Below are 19,498 nucleotides of genomic sequence, written 5' to 3'. Positions count from 1 at the left end.
GAACACCCCTTAGAAACCCCAGAACAGTGGATTTGCTGTGAAAGGGGAACTCAGAGGGATAAGAGTGTAGCTTATCTGTAAGAGTGTGGAGCTTTAAACATTTCAAGCATCTGGAAAAAGGAGATGGAAAAAAGGAGGAGGAAAAGCAAGGGAAAGGAAGAGCCGGATCAAATACCCCATGGAGTAGAGCACCTCTGGGTCTTGGATGGAGAGTTTGCTCAGCAGGACAGAGCAAGAACGAACACAGAAAGCCCAGAGGGGACAGCAGGCTCAGCAGGGTCTGAACTCACAGCAGCACACCGTCCAGCGTCCCCAGAGCTTGGGCAGCCTGCCCAGGGCTGTAACCTGGAAGCAAGGCCTGGTGGGAAAAGTGAGGGACCCAGAGCCCAGAGACCTGAGCTGGGAAGCACACGCTTAGGCTCCGGCTGCTGCTAACATGCTGCTGACCGCAAGTCGGGCTGGGGCTGGGAAAGATGAGGCCAATACGCCAGATACTCTGATGGACCCGTGGGCCCTGGGCCAGCTGTTACAGATAGGAATCACCAGCCAGGCTCACTAGGGGTCGGTCAAGTTCCCAGAAGCTGGATGAAAATCAAGGGCCACGAGGGGCCAGCCCTGAGGTATAGTGGTTAAGTTGACGCACTCTGCTTCAGCGGCCTGGGGTTTGCAGGTTCGGATCCCAGGCGGGACCTACGTACAGCTCATCAAGCCATGCTGCGGAGGTGTCCCACACAAAAAAAATAGAGGACCGAGGCGGAGTCAAGATGGCGGCGTAAGCAGACTCGGAACTCACCTCCTCCCGTGGACACAGCCAATTTACAACTACTCGTCGAAAAATTACCCCTGAGACAGAACTGAAAACTGCATAAGAGGAACTCCTGCAACAACAGACAATCCTAACTGAGGTAGAAGAGGCAGAGACTCCCTTCTGGAGAGGAAAAACACCACCTTCACAAGCCGCCAGCTTCACGGCCGCTGGGAGCAGCGCACAGGTACGGAGGCTGCGGGGGCCCTGAGCCGGGGAGCGCCCCCGCTGTGGGCATTGTGTGGACCCAGCACAATCGAGACTAGCGGCATAATATCTGACTTTGCCTGCTACTAAAACACTGGGGAGTACCCCCAGAAAACCCGGTTCACAAAGAAACTAAAACTGGCTCTTACAGGGCCCACGCACAAACTCACCTGTTTCAGAAAGCATCCTAAAATCACCAGAAAGAAACGTGCACAGTGCTGTGGTGAAAAGACACTCACCTAATAGGCCCTGAGTGCATCTCGGTGAGGGGTGAGACCTCTCCAGGGACTGGGACATTGGCGGCGGCCATTGTTGTGGCCTGGTGTGGGTGTGCTGACACAGACGCCATTGGAGTTCTCCCTGAGGCCTGCTAGCCCACGTCTGCCCCACCCACTAGAGCACCGATTTAATCCAGCTCAGCCAGGGCAGGCAGCCCATCCTAGAGACTGGCCCCACCCAACAACAAGCCCTCAGGCAACTTGTGGGCCTGCATAGATTGGTGACTGGATTCTCTGCAGCCTGGCAACTGAGCCGACTTGAATGGGGCAGGGTGTGCACAAGGAGCGGGTGGAGAGTGTGGGGCGGTGGTGGAGTGTGTGGGGCTCCCGCCGTGGAGAGACTGGGTCCGCTTGGGGAGGTCGGGGTGCTCACACGGGGCAGGACTGTGTTGACTGTGTGTGTGGACCTGTGGGAGGCAGGGCTTGTCAGCTGCAGAAGACTTGTGCTTCTCAAAGACCCACATAGGAGGTTTGCCCCACCTTCCAAAGCCTGAAACAATTGGGTGCTCCTGTGCCTGAGGCCAGCCCCACCCAGCTGCAATCCTCAGAGAGCTGACAAGAGACCTAATAGGCTAGAGGCTTACAGCAATTGTAAGGCCCTGAGCCTAATAACCTGCCAGGCTGGGGGCCTACTCACTTAAAAGAAATACTGCAACACAAATGTGGTATTAGAAGTTGCAGCCAACTGTGCTGGGCTCCCCACACCTGATAAAGAGACTGAAGGGCCCACAACAACTACAAGCAGCTGAGCATTACAACAGCTGGGCAGGAGCATAACTCAGCCTCCCTGGGCGCCTACAGGGAGAGCAAACAGGCCACAACAGAAGGACATACGTAGCCCACATAGAGGTCACCCCTGGAACATTGAGAACTGAGGGAAGCACACTGGAAGCCTCCTAAGGCATCACTTACATAAGGTCACCTATCCAAGAGCAGGAGACGTAGCTGACCTACCTAATACGTAGTCACAAGCACAGGGAAAGAGGCAAAATGAGGAGGCAAAAGAATACATTCCAAGTAAGGGAACAGGACAAAACCCCAGAAAAGGAACTAAGTGAAACAGAAATGAGCAACCTACCTGACAGAGAGTTCAAAGTAAGAGTGTTAAGGATGCTCACTGATCTGGGGAGAAGAATAGATGAACTCAGTGAGAATGTCAACAAAGAAATGGAAGATATAAAAAAGAACCAATCAGAAATGACAAATACAATACTGGAAATGAAAAATTCATTAGAGGGACTCAAAAGCAGAGTAGAGGATATAGAAGAACGGATCTGTGAGCTGGATGAAAGACTAGAAGAAATTACCCAAGCTGAACAGGTAAAAGAGAAAAGAATTAAAAAGAGTGAGGACAGTCTAAGGGACCTCTGGGACAACATCAAGCACACTAACATCCGTGTTATAGGTGTCCCGGAAGGAGAAGAGCGAGACAAGGGGGCAGAGAATCTATTTCAAGAAATAATAGATGAAAATTTCCCTAACCTAAGGAAGGAAACAGACATCCAGGTACAGGAAACACAGAGAGCCCCAAACAAGACAAACCCAAAGAGGCCCACACCAAGACACATCATAATCAAAATGTCCAGAATTAAAGATAAAGAGAGAATCCTAAAAGCCGCAAGAGAATGTCAAGTTACATACAAAGGAAACCCCATAAGGCTATCAGCTGACTTCTCAGCAGAAACCTTACAGGCTAGAAGAGAATGGCATGATATATTTAAAGTGCTAAAAGGAAAAAACTTACAGCCAAGAATACTCTACCCAGCAAGGTTATCATTCAAAATGGAAGGAGAGATCAAAATTTTCCCAGATAAGCAAAAATTAAAGGAGTTTGTCACCAAGAAACCAGTGCTACAAGAAATGTTAAAGGGACTGATTCAAGGGGAAAAGAGAAGACCACAAATAGGAAAAATTATCTATTTCCATGATTAGAACGTAATGGATACAAATACACAAAAAAGAGGTTAGATATGATATCAAAAACATAAGAGGGAGGAGGGGAGTTAAGAGTACAGCTTTCAGACAGAGGTCAAACTAAAGTGACCATCAATTCTCTATAGAAGAAGAAAGGAACAGAGAAGGACTACTAAAACACTGAGAAAAAAATTAAAAAAAGTTAAAAAATGGCAGTAAGTACATACTTATCAATAGCTACTTTAAACGTCAATGGACTAAATGCTCCAATTAAAAGGCATAGCGTGGCTGACTGGATAAAAAAACAAGACCCATATATATGCTGCATACAAGAGACACACTTCAGACCTAAAGACACTCACAAACGGAAAGTGAAGGGATGGAAAAAGATACTCCACGCAAATGGCAATGAAAAGAGAGCTGGGGTAGCAGTACTCAGACAAAATAGACTTTAAAACAAAAACTGTAAAAAGAGACAAAGAAGGGCATTACATAATGATCAAGGGAACAATCCAACAAAAGGATATAACACTTATAAATATCTACGCACCCAATGCAAGTGCACCTAAATATATAAAGCAATTATTAACAGACATAAAAACAGAAATAGACAGTAACATAATAATAGTAGGGGACTTTAACACTCCACTTACACCAATGGATAGATCATCCAAACAGAAGATCAATAAGGAAACATTGGCCTTAAACGACACACTAGAACAGATGGACCTAGTAGATATATACAGAGCGTTCCATCCAAAAACCGAAGAATACACGTTCTTTTCAAATGCACATGAAACATTCTCCAGGATTGATCACATATTAGGCCACAAAACAAGTCTCCATAAATTTAAGAAGATTGAAATAATACCAAGCATCTTTTCTGACAACAACGGTATGAAACTAGAAATCAACTATAGGAAGAAAATCAGAAAAGCCACAAATACGTGGAGATTAAACAAAATGCTACTGAACAAAGACTGGGTTAACGAAGAAATCAAAGAAGAAATCAAAAAATACCTGGAGACAAATGAAAATGAAAATACGACATGCCAGAATTTATGGGATACAGCAAAAGCGGTTCTAAGAGGGACATTTATAACAATACAGGCCTACCTCAACAAACAAGAAAAATCTCAAATTAACAATCTAACAATGCACATAAAGGAACTGGAAAAAGAAGAACAAACCAAGCCCAAAATCAGTAGAAGAAGGGAAATAATAAAAATCAGAGCAGAAATAAATGAAATAGAGACCAAAAAAGCAATAGAAAAAATTAATAAAACCAAGAGCTGGTTCTTTGAAAAGATCAACAAAATTGACAAATCTTTAGCTAGACTCACCAAGAAAAAAAGAGAGAAGGCACAAATAAGTAAAATCAGAAATGAAAGAGGAGAGGTTACAACAGACACCTCGGAAATACAAAAGATTATAAGAGAATACTATGAAAAGCTATATGCCAACCAATTTGACAATCTGGAAGAAATGGATAAATTCTTAGAATCATACGACCTTTCAAAACTGGATCAAGAAGTAGAGAATTTGAATAGACCAATCACCAGTAAGGAGATAGAAACAGTAATCACAAACCTCCCCAAAAATAAAAGTCCAGGACCAGACGGCTTCCCTGGGGAATTCTACCAAACATTCAAAGAAGACTTAATACCTATCCTTCTCAAACACTTCCAAAAAATTGAGGAGGGGGGGGGAAGATCCCTAACTCATTCTACGAAGCTGACATTACCCTGATACCAAAACCAGACAAGGACAACACACACAAAAAAAGAAAATTACAGGCCAATATCACTGATGAACATCGATGTAAAAATCCTCAACAAAATACTAGCAAATCGCATACAACAGTATGTTAAAAAGATTATACACCATGATCAAGTGGGATTTATTTCAGGGATGCAGGGATGGTTTAACATTCGCAAATCAATCAACGTAATACACCACATTAATAAAATGAAGAATAAAAATCACATGATCATGTCAATAGATGCAGAGAAAGCATTTGACAAGATACAGCATCCATTTATGATAAAAACTCTGAATAAAATGGGTATAGAAGGAAAGTATCTCAACATAATAAAGACCATATATGAGAAACCCACAGCTAATATCATCCTCAATGGTGAAAAACTGAAAGCCATCCCTCTAAGAACAGGAACCAGACAAGGATGCCCACTGTCACCACTCCTATTTAACATAGTACTGGAAGTCCTAGCCAGAGCAATCAGGCAAGAGAAAGAAATAAAAGGGATTCAAATTGGAAAGAAGAAGTGAAACTGTCACTATTTGCAGATGACATGATTTTATATATAGAAAACCCTAAAGAATCCACCAGAAAACTTTTAGAAGTAATAAACGAGTATGGTAAAGTTGCAGGATACAAAATCAACATACAAAAATCAGTTGCATTTCTGTACACTAACAATGAACCAGCAGAAAGAGAAATAAAGAATACCATCCCATTTACAATTGCAACAAAAAGAATAAAATACCTAGGAATAAACTTAACCAAAGAGGTGAAAGATCTGTACACCAAAAACTATAAAACATTTCTGAAAGAAATTGAAGAAGACACAAAGAAATGGAAAGATAATCTGTGCTCTTGGATTGGAAGAATTAACATAGTTAAGATGTCCATACTTCCTAAAGCCATCTATAGATTCAATGCAATCCCTATCAAAGTTCCAACAACATTTTTCACAGAAATAGAACAAAGAATCCTAAAATTTATATGGAACAACAAAAGACCCTGAATAGCTAAAGGAATCCTGAGAAAAATGAACAAAGCTGGAGGTATCACACTCCCTGATTTCAAACTATACTACAAAGCTATAGTAACCAAAACAGCATGGTACTGGCACAAAAACAGACACACAGATCAATGGAATAGAATCGAAAGCCCAGAAATAAACCCACACATCTATGGACAGCTAATCTTTGACAAAGGAGCCAAGAACATACAATGGGGAAAAGAAAGTCTCTTCAACAAATGGTGTTGGGAAAACTGGATAGCCATATGCAAAAAAATGAAAGTAGACCCTTACCTTACACCATACACAAAAATTAACTCCAAATGGGTTAAAGACTTAAATGTAAGACCTGAAACTGTGAAACTTCTAGAAGAAAACATAGGCAGTACACTCTTCGACATCGGTCTTAGCAACATCTTTTCAAACACCACGTGTGACCAGGCAAGAGAAACAATAGAAAAAATAAACAAATGGGACTACATCAAACTAAAAAGCTTCTGCACAGCAAAGGAAAGCATCAACAAAACGAAAAGACAACCTAACAATTGGGAGAAGATATTTGCAAACCGTACTTCTGATAAGGGCTTAATCTCCAAAATATATAAAGAACTCATGCATCTCAACAACAAAAAAACTACCAACCCAATTAAAAAATGGACAAAAGTCCTGAACAGACATTTCTCCAAAGAAGATATACAGATGGCCAACAGACACATGAAAAGATGTTCAAAATCACTATCAATCAGGGAAATGCAAATCAAAACTACAATGAGATATCACCTCATGCCCGTCAGAATGGCTATAATTAACAAGACAGGAAACAACATGTGTGGGAGAGGATGTGGAGAGAAGGGAACTCTCGTACACTGCTGGTGGGAGTGCAAACTGGTGCAGCCACTATGGAAAACAGTATGGAGATTCCTCAAAAAATCAAGGATAGAACTACCATATGATCCAGCTATTCCACTGTTGGGTATTTATCCAAAGAACTTGAAAACACCAATTTGTAAAGGTACATGCACCCCTGTATTCATTGCAGTGTTATTGACAATAGCCAAGACTTGGAAGCAACCTAAGTGCCCATCAAGGGACGAATGGATAAAGAAGCTGTGGTATATATACACAATGGAATAATACTCAGCCATAAGAAACGATGAAATCCAGCCATTTGTGACAACATGGATGGACATTGAGGGTATAATGCAAAGTGAAATAAGTCAGAGGGAGAAGGTCAAATACCGTATGATTTCCTTCATTAAGTAGTAGATAATAACAACAATAAACAAACACATAGGGTCAGAGATTGGATTGGTGGTTACCAGAGGGGAAGGGGGGAGGGAGGAGGGTGAAAGGGATAATTTGGTACATGTGTGTGGTGATGGGTTGTAATTAGTATTTTGGTGGTGAACATGATGTAATCTATGCAGAAATAGAAGTACAATGATGTACACCTGAAATTTTTACAATGTCATAAACCAATGTTACTGCAATAAACAAAAAAATAAAAAAAAAAATAGAGGAAGATTGGCAGAGATGTTAGCTCAGCGACAGCCCTCCTCAAGCAAAAAGAGCAAGATTGGCAACAGATGTTAGCTCAGAGCCAGTGTTCCTCACACACGCAAAAAATAATAATAATAAATAAAGGGCCTTAGAGGTGTAAAGAAAGGAAAAGCAGGATCAGCCAAAAGATAGCTGAGAAGTCCCATCAGAGATTAGCCATGGACTCCTTCTGTCCAGCAGGCAAGCAGAAATCGTCTCACACTCCTAAGATGTACTCTGTTGTGCCTAAAATCAACACCCAAAAACTCTCAGGTCAGACCTACTCCCCATTCCTAGAGATTTGGGCCTTTCCTGATTCCAGTGATGGTGCCCAGGAAACCCTCTGCCTGGGCTCCACTGCTCTGGCAGAGCTCTTGCGCCCCTTGGAATGAGAAAGGGTTTCCTGAGACAGAGCTGATGGTGTCCCCTAAGCTCCTAAGCTCCCATCTGGTTGCCTTCTTCCATCCTTGCATGAATTCTCTGAAGCTTTGCCAGGGTGGGAAACCCTGTTCCATTAGCAGGAGAATCCCGGCCTTCAAAATCAAGTGCCCTCTGGGCACGGTGCAAATCTCCAGCCACACGTCCTGCCCCCTGCTCCTATCATGACCCCACATGATGGAGCACTGACTGGAGTTAGTGTGGAGGGCAATGTGGAGACTGGGGCTCAGACTCCTCAGCGTGGGTCACAGGATCCTGATGGCAATGCAAAGGAGTGATGTGGCTTCCCAGCTGGGCTGGACTCATCAGAGTCCTGCTTCCAGCCATCACTGGGGCCACCTCCCCACCAGGTGGAGTCAGTCTTGCAACCATTGCCCTGGCAGGAATTGGCCTGGATCTAGCCTGCAGTTCCCCCAATCAGCCTTTTCCGGTTAGCAAAAATAAAAGTGTAATATTTTCCACAACCAGGTTGATGAACAACCTGAATTGTACTGAATTTTGTGCGTGGCTCGTCAGGGTAAGAAATCCTCTCTCTAGAGAGCATGGTGTGAGGCCCTGGGCAGGAGCAGCACAGAGTCCTCTGAGGTGACTGGCTAGGAGGGGTCGGTTCTCCCAGGAGGGTGAGGGGAACCGTAACTTCGAGATTCCAGGGAGAAAGTTACCCCAAAGAGAAAATTAAGCTGCAGGCCTATTACTCCCTAGTGTAAATGAAGACACGGTGTTTGCCCTTTGAGTTTGCATCCTTTCCTCCTCGACACCACTCTCTCTTCTGTTTTCCTTCTCGATCCTCAGTTGCCCTGGGCCTTGGTTCTGTTTAGTTCCAGGCTTGCACCTGTGACCACTCCCTCCTCTGTCTAGTGTCCTCTCCTTCCTGTTGAGCCTTTCCACTTCTGCTTTTCTCTCCCTCCCTTTCTCTCTTTTTCTCTGTAGCTTTCTGGCCCTGTCCCACACATCTCTATTATTTTTTTCTATTTCTCTATTTTTCTCTATTTTAATGCTTCCTCAGGGCAGATTTTGAAAGTTTTCCCTCTTTATGTGGACATAAATACAGAGACTTTTATAATTACAGTGTAGGAACAGTGACTTCTATTGATTATTATACCATTCCTCTTCTTTCTTGGGTAAACCTGGCCAAGAAGAAAATTCCAGAAAGAAATTTGCTTTGCCATTAGTAATTTGATAGTAAGTAAAAAGTATGATGCAGAATTCAAAGATTTGGGATAATAATATACATACAATTTTGTTACTTCAGAATAAAACTAAAGGTCCTATCAGAAGGATATGTGTCAGAATTAGGTCAAATTGCAATCATATTAATATAAGCTACTGAATTTCTGTTTACAGTAATTCTTCAGAGAATTTAGTTAGGGATTGATCTCTTTCCCTGACATTAACATGTCATTTTGCATTAAGAGGCATTTGCTTATCTTTTCATGCACACTCAAATCATAACTTTATTAAAAGATATGTGTTGAATAAATTGTAACATTAGCAACTATTACAATGGGTTTTTTTTAAGTGATGTAGTTTGATGATAACATCAGGTTTATATTTTAAGGCATTCAATGGCATTGCTGAGTAAGAATCAGATATATCTTGCTATGTTGACTAAAAGACTGACCTAGAAGCCTATTATTGATTTACACAAACTCTCAAATAACCAAATTCTGTTTGTATTATTATATGTTTTTAAGTCCAACTGCCTTTATCTATAAAAATCATATGTGAGTTTGTTGGATAAATTAGAATTATCAAACATTTTCTTGTCTAAGCATGGATTTTTAGTCTTTAGGTAAGCACTTACTGAAACGCTTTGGTCTCAAAATATATTATAATAGTATTGATGATAAAGAACATTCATCATGGTCATTAACTCACACAAAATAATGTCATTAAGTTATTTGCCAAGTAGCTTATTTTAATTTGTTCTCATCTTTGAGAAAATTTAAAAATGTAAATATTTTTAGGACAGTATCTTCAAAATACCCTTGACTCTGAGACTTCTACTTCTGGGAAGATGGAGTAGATATATTTTTCCCTATTCCTTCCTGCTAAGTACCCATTAAAACCCTGGACTCTATATAAAACAAACCTAAGAATATCCTGAAAGGTTGAGACTGGCCAGAGACCTCAGAAGCCAAAGAATGACACAAGGGTGAGTCCCTGGATATTCTTTCTGCCTCTGGTTACTGAACAAGGTGGCAACTAGCACAGACTTGAAAGCCCCCCAAAGCCTGTTCTCTCTAGCCAGCAGTCAGAGAAAGGGGTAGCCTATCAAGACAAAACTTTTAGACAAAACCAGCTCTGCTCCCGCCCAACACTCAGACAAAACTGTGGCCCCACCCTCCCCCAGACAACAGAGGCTTGGGGAGAGAACAGACTTACACCCTTGCCAGGTGGTGGCGAAGTGACCCTCAACCTGCCTACTGTGCCAGGGCCAGAGGGGCCTAGTGAAGTCAAGACTGGAGGTTAGCCAGAGCAATAAGGCAAGAAAAAAAGTCATACAATTTGGAAAGGAATAAATAAAATTTTCCCTCTTTGCCGATGACATTATTGTCTAGGTAGGAAATACCAGCAGATCTACAAAATAATTCCCCAAACTAATAATTGAGTTCAGCAAGGTCACAGGATACAAGATCAACAACATTGCTATAAAGTAGCAGTGAATATGTCAACTCTTGAGATTAAAAACGTAATACCACTTACAGTGGGGTAAAGTGCAATCGGTGTAAGTCTGACAAAACTTGTACTCAAGTTACATGCTGGAAACTACAAAACATTGATGAAAGAAATCACAAAAGATCTAAATAAATGGAGAGACATTCTATGATCATGTATTGGAAGACTTATGTAGCAAAGACGTCAATTCACCAATAATTGATATACAAGTTAACACAATTCCCATCCAAATATCAGGAATAATTCTGGTAAGTGGAGAAAAGGTTATTATGAAATTTATACAGAAAGACAAAGGAACTGGAATAGCTAAAACAATTTGGAAAAAGTATAATAAAACAGGAGGAATCAGTCTACACAAGTTGAAGATGTATTATATAGTTATAGTAATCAAGACAGTGCATTATCAGTGGAGGGAAAGATATATAGATCAAGGAAACAGAAAAGCGTACCCAGGAATAGACCCAAGAAATATACCAAACCAAGTCTAACAAAGGTGAAACAGCAATTCAATGGAGACAAGTTAGCTTTTTCAACAAATGGTGCCGGAGTATTTGGACTTCCACAGGGAAAAAATAAAAAAAAATGAACCTCAACCTAAATCACATATGAAATTGTACAAAAATTAATATACAAAATTATTATACAAAAATTAGCTCAAAGTGGATCACAGACTTAAGTGTAAGATGTAAAACTATAACACTATTAGGAAAAAATTATAGGAGTAAGTCTTCAGGACAAGAAAGTTTTGCTGTAAACAATAGTTCTTAGACTTAACACCAAAATGTGATCCATAAAAGGAAAATTGAGAAGTTGGATTTCATCAAAATTAAAAATTTTTTCTCTGTCAAAGACCCTGTTTAGAGTATGAAAAGACAAATTACAGAATGAGAGAAAATATTTGCAAATCATATATCCAACAGAGTGCTAGTATCTAAAATATATAAAGAATTCTCTAAAGTTAATAGTAAAAGACAAAACAATTCAATTAGAAAATAGGCAAAATACATGAACAGACATTTCAATGAAAGGATATGGAGATGGCATATAAGCACAAGAAATGATGTCATATCATTAGCCATATTTAAAACCACAATGAGATCTTCCTATAACTTCCAGCATGGCTAAAATAAAAAATAGTACAATAACAAATGCTGATGAGGATGAACAGAAAGTGGGTTACTCATATATTGCCACTGAGAATGTAAAATGGCACTCTGGAAAACAGTTCGGCAATTTCTAAAAAGCTAAATATGCATCTACCATACGACTCATTAATCTCAGAGAAATGAAAACTTGTGTTGACACAAAAACCTGTACACTAACGTTTCTAGCAGCTTTATTCATAATAGCCAAAAATTGGAAACAATCCAGATGTCCTTCAAAGCAAATTGTGGTAATCCATACCACATGTAATACTCATCAATAAAAAGAAAAAACTTATTGATATACACAACAGTCTGGATTAATCTCCAGAGCATAAGGCTGAGTGAAAATAGAGAATCCCAAAAGGTTACGTTCCATTTATATCATATTCTTAAAATGGCAGCTATAGAAAGGGAGAAGAGATTCATGGTTCTAGGAGTTAATGAGGAACGAGAATGCGGCTGGAGAAGGGCAACAGGAGGGATGTTCGGGGTGACGGCAACGTCTGGACCTTGACCACATTAGAGTCAATATTCTGGATGTGATATTGTCCTATAGTTTTGCAAGATGTTACCATTGGGGGAAACTGGGTAGAGGGTACACCGGGTAGAGGGTACACAAGATCTCCCCTACTATTTCTAACATCTGTATGTGCATCTACAACTATCTCAAAATACAAAGTTTAATTAAAATATGTCGCTTTTCCAATATATATCTGTATGAGGCTAAGTTTTCCTCATATTTTTTGACCAAATCACCATATAGCAAACAATTGAATGCAGAGGTTCATATGAGAATCCAGCTGACTTCTAAGCCAGGCATTAAAAAATTTTGCAGGGCCCGCCCGGTAGCGCAGGCAGTTAAGTGCGCGCACTCCGCTGCAGCAGCCCGGGGTTCGCCGGTTCGGATCCTGGGCGCACACACAGGGACACACAGCTTGGCAAGCCATGCTGTGACGGCGTCCCATATAACGTGGAGGAAGATGGGCACGGACGTTAGCCCAGGGTCAGTCTTCCTCAGCAAAAAAAGAGGAGGATTGGCAGATGTTAGCTCAGGGCTGATCTTCCTCACAAAAAAAAAAAACAACCAAAATTTTGCAAAATGTAAATCAATGCCACTGTACTCATTATATATAATTCTGTTTTTGAAAATATGCTTATTTTTCTTTAAAATTATGCTTTTAATGGTAAATCATAATAGCTTTATAATTAATTTTCAATAAATTATAAATATTTTGAAAATATCTGTTTCCATTTCTAATACAGTAAATAATGATAGATAAAACCCATATCAACAAAAGCTGTTTAGGATCTTCAATGATTTTTAATAGTCAGAAAATTTCAGAAGACCATAAACTTTGAGAACTGCTGAATTAGACATTGGCCAGTGTTCACTAAATACCTGCAGTTTATTTTGTCTGTATAGACATATTAAAACATATTCTCCTCTCCAAAATGTAATGCAACAAGAAAGAATGGTCAGAAGTTTAAACATTGATGCAGTATTTAATTTCAACAGAGATACCTAAAGATTTCTAAGCTTAAACCAGAAAAAGCCTTTTTTCAAAATGTCATTTTATCTTTGTCTCATTTTCTGATTTGAAATTGCAGACTTCATAAGCACTTATTTAATTCATCTACGCATTTAAGAGTCAATAGCCCTCAATGGCGACAGATTGCCCTGTAGGCAGCGCAGAAATTAATGTTTCTCAGTGACAGATCTCTCTGATGAGGCCTTAAATGTTCAAATTGTGTTTATTTATTATGTAGGAAGATGACACTTTATCCCTCAAACCAATTGACAAGAAGGTTGTAATTATTCTGCTCTCCCAGCACCAGTTTTTCTCCCTGCACATTCCTCTGAGTATTAAGAAATATTCTCATCTGTGATTTTTCTATTCATGTCTTTCCCCCTTGCCATAAATAAATTAATTTACAAGAAACATAGCAAATTCAGGCACCAGCACTTTATAAACAAGTGTTTAAAGCAAAATTTTGCTTTTGTCATTGATTACCATTAAGAGAAGTCTAGAGCCCAAATTTGCTGAAGCTGACAAGTATGTGACAGACAGGACTTGTTTCCAGGGGACCTGTGTACGCCATGCTCTTGCTGCGGGTCCTTCCCTTATGTCTGCACATCCGTCTGGATTTAAGGAGTGTTTGTGTCCTTGTGCAGTGGTCCTGGGCTGTGCCCCCAGATCCTTCCCACTCCCCTCCAGGACTAAGATCCATGGCTCCAGCGCTCTGGAGTACTGACAGCTAGGAGCTTGGGGCTGCGTTTCCCCTCCAGGTGGTTATCCTTTTGTGAAAAGAGTTGTAGCCGGGGTCACACCGCCCTCCCGGAGGCAGCCTGCCTCCAATAACAGGGTAGTGGGAGTAGATAAAGGCCTGGGCACCTCACCCCAATCGGGACACTCCAAAGGGGCAAGCATCTAGCTCCAGAGCCCCTGTGGGATGGCTGAGGCCTTTCTTGTGACCGTGTCTCAGCTCCATCTCCCTCTGCCAAACCTCTTCCTAGCATGGTGCGGTCAAACCTCCATCTCTGAGTCCGCTTCCCAAGCCGCTTGACCCTCACCACGTGTTCAGCCCACGATGGCCATTCTTTTCAGCCTTCAATTTCTACTTCCTCCATCTCATGTTCTGCAAATAAACACTTCTACTGAGGAGAAAACAGAGATCATTAGATAAGAATTCTCATAACTTTCCTCCTCTCACACACTAAACCTCTGCTTACTTTTATTTAAATTTGTTATCTTATTTGCATGGTCAGAGGAAGCTCTGTCCTCCTTGCCAGCACATGAATTTCTATCTCTACTATTGAATACAACAGGTTCTGGAAGGAGCATGCCCAAGATATAACAAATTATTTAATAATTATTTATGTTTTTATTATAAAATCAATACACACTAATATTAGCTTCATCTTTCTTCCTTTCTCCTCTGTCCATCTCCCTTCCTCAGGCTGGTCAGCCCTGGAGCAGCGGCCAGAGTATCCAGAGCCACACTTTATATCTGGCCCTTCATTCTTCTTCCTCCTTCATGGGGAATAATTGGTTCAGGTGGGGGTCCTTAACCACTGTTAAAACTGGTGGGTAAAAGTTGAATGAAGAACAGCATGTTTATTTAGCTTCAAAGTATTGACCCACAAAATACTTATTAATTACAACACACTTATTAATCACTTTACAGTGGAGAAATCTGACACACATTGCCCTCACCAAAGTGATCAAAGCTAATGTGACCAGAGATGGGAGAAACGTGCTCCCTGAAGGGATACACTGAGAGGAACACACATCACTTCTGCAGTACTCCCACCAGAAATGCACAACCTGAGCCTAACCATGAGGAAATCAGAGAGACCTGAAAATAGAAGCATATTCTACGGAGGAACTGGCCTGGACTCTTCAAAAATGTCCAAGTTATTAAAGACAAGGAAAGATGTAGCAGCTATTCCAGATTAAAGGAGACAAGAGAGCCACGAAGTGGGCCAAATGATCAGACTTTCATTGCAACATAACCATTTTCTTCCTAATTTTACTTTAATATTCATTTGGAAAATGTGTCCCAATTGCTTGCTATTTTTGTCCTTTATAACTGTACTCCACTGTACAACCATTTTACTTCCATGCATGTGCTTAATTCAGTTCTTGGCTTGTTTAATCAAAACATCTTTCGTTCTAAGTCTTCGTCCCTTCGTCCCTCTTCACTTTGATATTTCTCTCCATGTGCTGTTGTATCTCCATTTCTAACTTTTGGGGGTAGGTTTATTTTTTACTTTTTTGCCTCAGAAAGATTCTTTGGCTAGTATGTCCTGAGTTTATCATATCTTTGATTTCTGATCCCCGTTTTCCTCAAGTAATATTTATCTTGCTTTATAATTATAGAGTCAAAACAATTCTCAAGTCTCTGTATCTGGACTTTAGTGTGATTTGTGTAAGGCATAATGTCCATAATGAATTGAACTTTATGCATTCCTACATTCATTTAACAAATATTTATATTTATTGGGACCTTACTATTTCCAGGCACTATGTTGTTCTGGTAATATAGTAGTGAACAAAACAGACACAATACATTCTAATTACGTGGTTTATAAGATTTTTCTCTTTACTCTTGAAATTGAAAATTTCCACCAAGTTGTGTGTTGTGATCAGTATTCTTTTATTAATATTTACTCTTCTCTTTCAATTTGCAAATTTATAGCTTCCTCCTGCTCTGTAAGGTTTACCATTTTCATTATTATTTTTCTTCTTTTTAATTTCTATTTATATTTTATACAGATTAGAACTTCTTGACTTATGTCTTACCTATCCTCTCATAAATTTATTATTTTTTTCTTTCAATTTTTTTTCTGAGGAAGATTCGCCCTGAGCTAACATCTGTCACCAATCTTCCTCTTTTTGCTTGAGGAAGATTTGCCCTGAGCTAACATCTGTACCAATAGTTCCCTATTTTGTATGTGGGTCGTCGCTGCAGCATGGCCACCAACAAGTGGTGTAGGTCCAAGCCTGGGAACTAAACCCAGGCTACCAGAAGCAGAGTGCGCAAAACTTAACCACTAGGCCACGGGGCTGCCCCCTTTTGTTGATGTTTTTGACTTTAAAATTTTCCTCTGATTCATGTTTCTTTAGCATTCAGCCTTATGTCCATTCATCCTACATAGTTTTATACACAGCCATTGTGTAATTTTCTTGTTCTTGGATTGTTTCATTTTCACGACAGTCTGCTCTTCTCATTTTGGCAAACTTTTCTAAAAATTTCTCATTTTGTTTGAAGAAATTTTTATAAATAGAAATCTGATCTGATTCCTTAAAGTGATTTGGTTCTATGAACCACAGTATCTTTCTTTATATATGACTCTTTTCTCTTCTGTCTGTCTTATACAGAATCATTTGTCCTTATTGAAAATTTGAAATTTAGATGGTCTTTCCACACCATTTCTTGGTGTGAATCCAAGATAAGGGGATATGAAGACAAGATATGAAGAATGTCTTCAACTTATTCCTGTTCTTTACTACCTCATAGATCCAGCAGTCTAGGCACTTGGAGAAGAAATTCCATTCACAACCAAGGATTTCATGAGAAAATCCTGTGCCAAGGAGAACTTCTGCACATTTGGTGTGGTGCTCAGAATTAGCCAGGCCAGTGCTAAATTTTAGCTAAGACATTGTCGTAGCACCTATTCTTCACCAGATATAATTTTAGTCCAGTGTTTACTTGGAAGTCTTTAAGCTTTTAAAATAAATATAACAAATTTTCTCTTACCACTAACAATACAATCAAATGGCCATAATTTAAAAATAAAATAAGCAGACAATTGGAATGTGTCCCCAAATTGGATTCCACTAAAAACATTTTTAGTATAGTTATCACCCAAAATACACAACCTTTAAATTCAACATATGAAGACGTCATCTTACCCAAATAAGAGGCAACACAGGGTCCTGTCCTCTATTTGAATGTCGGGTGATACTTACCAATTGTCTTTTTTGTACTAACAAGTAGCTCATTCATATGGGATCACAAAGTGTCCTAAACAGCCAAAATAATATTAAAAAATATAAAATTGGAGGACTCACTTTCTCTGATTTAAAAATTTATTACAAACCTATAGTAATCAAAAGAGTGTGTACTGGCATAAGGATAGACATATAGACCAATGGAATAGAATTGAGAGTTCAGAAATAAACCCAGATATCTACGGTCACTTGATTTTCAACAAGAAAATCAGCAAGAGTGCCAAGACTATCCAGTGAGGGAAAGAATACAAAAGAATGAAGTTGAACCTGTAACCTCACTCCATATATAAAAATGAACTCAAAATGGATGAAAAATCTAAAAATAAAAGCTAAAACTATAAAACTCAGAAGAAAACAGGGGTAAATCTTTTTGATCTCAGATTTGTCAATGGCTTCATATATTTGACACCAAATGCATGAGCAATAAAAGAAAAAAGTAGATAAATTGGACTACATAAAAATTAAAAGCATCAAAAATATTATCAAGAGAGTAAAAACACTATCTACAGAATGGGAGAAAATATTTGATATTTTGATCTGATAAAGGCTTGATAATATCTGATAAAGGTTTAGTATCCAGAATAATGAAGGAACTCTTGCAACTCAACAATGAAAAGACAAAAAACTCAATTTAAAAAAGGGCCAAGGACTTGAGCAGACACCTCTCTAAAGAAGATATTCAAATTGCACATGAAAAGATGTTTAACATCGTTGATGATTAAGAAAATGCAAGTCAAATCCACAATGAGATACCACTTCACACCCACTGGGATGGCTATAATCAAAACCATGTAAAATAACGAGCATTGGCAAGGACATGGAGAATTACCACATAACTCAGCAATTCCACTCCTAGGTATATACCCAAGAGAAACGAACATTTATGTTCATATAGAACTTATACACAAATGTTTAAAGAAGCATTATTCATAACAACCAAAAAGTGGATGTCTCAGGTGTCCTAGATGCCATCAACAGATGAATGGATAAACGAACTGTGGTATCTAAATACAATGGAATATTATTCAGCCATAAAAAGAAGGAATTATTGATACATGCTACAACTTGAATGATCCTCAAAATGAATAAGCCAAGTGAAAGAAGCTATACACAAAATGTCCCACATTGTATGATTCTTTTTATATGAAATATCGAGAATAAGCAAATCCATGAAGACAGAAAGCATACTGTAGATTGCCAGAAGATAGGGGGAGAGAGGATTGGGGCATGATTACTTAATGGGTACAGGGTGTTCTTCGGGGTTGATAAAAACCGCAGAAGTTAGAAAGAGGTGATGGTTGCACAGCATCGTGAATACACTAAATGCTGCTGGACTATACACTTTAAAATGGTTAATTTATGTTATGTGAATTTTGTGTCAAAAGAAAAAAAGTGTTTAGAGACCAAAAAAAGGTTAAAATTGTTTTCTTACAGTCTTGTTTAGGTTCCCGAGTAGTACCTATATATACAGACATATTGAGTATCATCAGTTTTCAAAGAGAAACTGATTTCTTTCAATGTAATGACTATCATTACAATAGAGAACTTTTGTTATTAACAGTAAAATAATTTTCAATCATTTTTTAAAGCAAAAAATTAATTTTGTGAATATAATTTCTCTCTCAAATAAGAGCTTTTCTCTATGCAAATAGTTCTAGTTGTTACGATATATGAATTTTTGTAACTAGTTTTAATGTGAGATGCTATAGTAATGCAAAAGTATCCGTAAATTTTTCTCCTAAATATTTACTATATAGAGTAAAATTAGAGAAACTAAACTTTAAGGTAATTTTAAATTAAATATAAATGAAACCTGGTATGCAAGTGCCCATTCATTAAATCTAAAGATATTCTTGTGTCACTAATCACCACAACCAGTATGTCATGCAGTATAAAATCATCTAATTTCATTATTCTTCTGAATCCCCATACAATGTGGGAAGGCATGCAAGACTTGGAGAGGTAGAAAATAAAAATAAGTTCTGTCTGTATTTTTAAGAATACAAGAAAATTTAATTCTCTCATCTCTGACTAGAGTTACTTCAAATACATACTGGCTAACAGAATATTCCTTTTGACAGAGTTCTACTTACTGAGTCCTTTGCAATCCAGGGATTCTCCTGGTATTCTATCAAAGAGAGAGAACATAATGTAGGAACTGCTGTCTACTATGGACCATTGTGAACTCAGCAGCCTTTGGGAAGTTTTAGAA

This window comes from Diceros bicornis, chromosome 41 (assembly GCF_020826845.1).
Source record: "Diceros bicornis minor isolate mBicDic1 chromosome 41, mDicBic1.mat.cur, whole genome shotgun sequence".
In the NCBI taxonomy this organism is placed as follows: Eukaryota; Metazoa; Chordata; class Mammalia; order Perissodactyla; family Rhinocerotidae; genus Diceros; species Diceros bicornis.
The sequence above is the reverse complement of the archived record's forward strand: the minus strand, read 5'-3'. Positions refer to the sequence as shown.